The sequence below is a fragment of the Rhincodon typus genome, chromosome 1 (assembly GCF_021869965.1).
Source record: "Rhincodon typus isolate 14 chromosome 1, sRhiTyp1.1, whole genome shotgun sequence".
Classification (NCBI taxonomy): domain Eukaryota; kingdom Metazoa; phylum Chordata; class Chondrichthyes; order Orectolobiformes; family Rhincodontidae; genus Rhincodon; species Rhincodon typus.
In genome coordinates this window covers 166,524,758-166,529,366 of record NC_063332.1, presented here as the reverse complement: position 1 = coordinate 166,529,366, position 4,609 = coordinate 166,524,758, and positions in this window count along the sequence as shown.

The following is a 4,609-nucleotide window of genomic DNA, read 5'->3' as shown; positions in this document are numbered from 1 at the left end:
ACCCCTTTGGTCACCCATAACATCCTCCTGTAGCCTGTGACACCCCTATGCTTACCCACTATGCCCTTCAGCACCATGTGACATCCCTTGATCCACCGACACACTTTTCAGCACCATGTGAATGACCTTGCTTTGCACTCTAATAATTCTGTAGTCAGATTTTGCACATCTGAAAGGATTGATAAACTAGGATTGTTCTCCTTAGAGAAATCTACTCAAAGAATCAGGATAATGACTGTGCGGTAGGAAGCCATTTGGCCTATCATGTCAGCACCAGCTCATTAAATGAACAATCTTCTTCATCTTCACCACCTATTCCTGAATCTTCTTCATTTTCATATAACAGCCTATTTCCGTTCTGAATGGCTTGCTTGAACCTGCCTCTTCCTCACTTTCAGGCACTGCAGGAGAAAATAGCCACATGCTACATGGAAATGTTTCGTGCTGCCTTTGCTTCTTTTGCCAATTACTTTGTGTGTCTGTAATCTGTGTCTTTGTGTTTTTGACTCTCCCACAAGTAGGAACAGTTTTCTTCTATTCTGTTCAGACCCTCATGATTTTGAATGCCTCAAACAAATTGCACCCCAGCCTATCAATCTCCAAGCAAAATATTCACAACTTCGCCAATTTATGTTGATAACTGAAGCTCCTCATCCCTGGAATGTTGTGAACATTTTCTGCATCCTGTCTAATGTCTTCATAACTTTCCTAAATGTGGGACCCTATAGTCCAGCTGAAGCTGAATTTACACAAGTTCAATATACAGTCCTTGCTCCTGTACTGTATACCCTCAATGCTTCGTTAAATTCATTCTGAACCTATCCTGCCACTTTCAATAACTTGCGCAGATGTACAAACAGGTACTTTTGTTCCTGCACCCACTTTAGAAGTGTACCCTTAAATTTCTGTTGTTTCTCCATGTCTTTTCTCAAATGAGTTGCCTCTCATTTCTCCACATTGAACTTCATCTGCTACTTGTCTGCCTATAGTTCTATGCTATCCTCCTCACAGTTCACAATGCTGCCACATTTAGTATCATCTGCAAATTTTGAAACTGTGCTGTACACCAAGTCTATGATATTAATGTATATCAGGAAAAGCAAGAGACCCAACACTGATTCTTGAGGAACTCGATTGAAAACCTTCCTCCAGTCTGAAAAACATCCATTAAACACTGCTCTCTATGTACTGTCACAGAACCAGCTTTTATCTGTTTTCTACGGTCCGTTTTATTCCATGAGTTACAACTTTAAGTTATAAAACTGTTACGCTGCGGTGTATCAAATGGCTGTTGGAGATCCGTGTATGCCACATCCACAGCATTACACTCATCAACCTTCTGTTAACTCTTCAAAAAGCTTCAGCAAGGTTGTTAAACATTATATTCCTTCTGTGCCAGCTTCTCTTAATCAACCCACGTTTGCACATGAGAGCTGTAATTTTGTCTCACATTATTGTTTCTAGAAATTTCCCCACTGCCAAAGTTAAACTGACTGGCTCGTAGTTGCTGGGCTTAGTTTTGGGCCCTTTTTTTGAAGGAGGATGTGATATCTGAAATTCTCCAGTTCTCTGGCACCATCCTGAGTCAAAGGAAGCCTGGAAAGACTACTGTACTTGTTACCCATTTTTGATGTGGGTAGCATCTTGGTAATAGTCATAGAGGTGTGCAGCACAGAAAAAGTCTGTGCCAGTCAAAAACAGACACCTAAATCTCCTTTCTGAGAAAAGTATTCACTACTGGAGGTTTTCAAAATCTTGAAGTTATTTAAATTGGGTAAGTAAGTTGCCAATGACAGATTGTTATAGAATTAAGATGTGTCCAGTTCTGGTCACCCTGTTAGAGGAAGGATATTATTAAGGTGTAAAGAGTTCAGAAAAGATTTACCAGGATGTTGCCAGGAATGGAGGGTTTGAGTTATAAGGAGAGGCTGGATAGGCTGGGATGTTTTTTCAGTGGAGCATAGGAGGTTGAGGAGTGACCTTACAGGGGTTTGTAAAGTCATGAGGGGTATACAAAAGGTGAATGGTAGGTGTCTTTTCCTTTGGGTGGGGAATTTCAAGACCAGGGGACATATTTTTAAGGTGAGATGATTTTAAAAAGTCATATGAGGGGCAATTTATTTTACACAGAGAGGGGTTTGTGTGTGGAATGAACTTCCAGAGGATGTGGTGGATGCAGGTAGTTACAACGATTTAAAACACATTTGAATAATAGAGTCATAGTGCTGTACAGCATGGAAAGAGACCCTTCGGTCCAACTCATCTACGCCAACCAGATATCCTAAATAGATCTAGTCCCATTTGTCAGCATTTGGCCCATATCCCTCTAAACCCTTTCTATCCATATACCAATCCAGATGTCTTTTAAATGTTGTAATTGTACCAGCCTCCACCACTTCTTCTGGCTGCTCATTCGTCACACACACCAATCTCTGTGTGACCAAGTTGCCCCTTATGTCCCTCTTAAATCTTTCTCCTCTTATCTTAAACCTATTCCCTCTAGTTTTGGACTCCCCCACCCTGGAGAAAAGACCTTGTCTATTCACCTTATCTGTGCTCCTCATGATTTTATAAACCTCTATAAGGTCATCCCTCAGCCTCCAATGCTGCAGGAAACTAACCCCAGCCTATTCAGCCTCTCCCTAAAGCTCAAACCCTCCAACCCTGGAATCATCCTTGTAAATCTTATCTGAACCCTTTCAAGTTTCACAACATCCTTCCCATAGTAGGGAGACCAGAACTGCACACAGTATTCCAATAGTGGCCTTACCAATGTCCTGTACACCCGCAAGTTGACGTCCCAACTCCTAAAGTCAATGCACTGACCAATAAAGGCAAGCATACCAAATGCCTACTTCACTATCCTATCTACCTGGGACTCCACTTTCAAGGTCTCTTTGTTCAGCAACACTCCCCAGGGTCTTAGCATTAAGTGTGTAAGTCCTGCCTTGATTTGCCTTTCCAAAATGCAGTGACCCAAATTAAGCTCCATCTGCCACTGCCTGTCTTATTGGCCCATCTGATCAAGATCCTGTTGTATCTGAGGTAATCTTCTTTGCTGTCCACTACACCTCCAATTTTGATGTCATCTGCAAACTTACTAACTATATCTCCTATGCCCATGAATAAGAAATGTTTGACAGGATATGGGCCAAACACAGGCAGGTGGGACTAGTTTAGTTTGGGATTATGGTCAGCGTGGAATGGTTGGACTGAAGGGTTTGTTTCCATGCTGTATGTCTCTATGACCCTGTAATTAGCAAATGAGACTCAGAAAGAAATGATCAAATTTGCAGTGAGTTGTTAATGATCTGGAATGCACTGCATGAAAGGTTTGTAGAAGCAGTTCCAATAATAACTTTCAAATGGAATTGGAAAAATTACTTGAAAATAATGGGTTTTTGATTAAAGCAGGGGAGTAGGACCAATTAGATCATTCATTTGAAAACCAGCACAGGCAAGATAGGCTGAATGTCTTCTTTCTATGTAGAATTGTTCTCTATCCAATTCATTTTTGATAGGTTAACTTGTTTTCAATGTCCAATCAGGTAGTCCATTCCTGATTGTAACAACTTGCTGAATTAAAAAATAAATCTCTAGTTTTTCTGCCAATTATCTAAAATCTGAATCCCAAGGTTAATGAGTTTGCTGCCAGTAGAAAGGTTTCTCTCCTGTATACTTTATCAAAATGTCTAATGAGGAATTTATATTAAGTAACTGCTACATCAGATTTTTGGATGACATGGAAACAAAAAAGTCAAAAATAGAATAAATATGCAGTTTTGTAGCACCTTCAATGATCTCAGAATGCTCTAAAGTATTTAACTGTAAAATAACTAATTTTTCAAATGCTGTCACTTTTGTGATGAAACGTGGAAGTCTATTTGCACAAAAAATCCCACAAACAGCATGAAGTAGATTATTTAGGCAATCTGTGTTAGTGTTGTTTGAACTACATAGTATTACATGGAATGAAAATTAGCATAGAAAGAGGCTATTCAGTTCGACTGTACCATAGTTGAGGTTCTTCCTTCATCTGATTCTATCAGCATAACCTTCCGTTCCCTTCTGTCTCATATGTTTTATCAGTTTTCTCCTTAAATGCCTAGACTATTTTCTGCAACCACTCCTTGTAGTAACAAGTGCCACATTCTCACGATCTTCCTGGACTAAAAAGTTGCTTTTGAATTGCCTTTTTCCGATACTTATGTAGTCTTGCTCTTCCCACAACATAAAACACACTTGGGGAAAATATCAGGCTCCTGCAGTCAAGTTTCATTCACCTTTGTTATCCTACTATGTGGAATGAATCAATTGAGGTTTTAATACCAACACACACTGCAATGGCTTTTCCAATTACTAACGTGTTTTAACTCTGTTTTAATACAAAGATCAAAGAAAATTACAGCACAGGAACAGGCCCTTCGGCCCTCCAAGCCTGCGCCGATCCAGATCCTCTATCTAAACCTGTCGCCTATTTTCCAAGGATCTGTACCCCTCTGCTCCCTGCCCATTCATGTATCTGTCTAGATACATCTTAAATGATGCTATCGTGCCCGCCTCTACCACCTCCGCTGGCAACGCATTCCAGGCACCCACCACCCTCTGC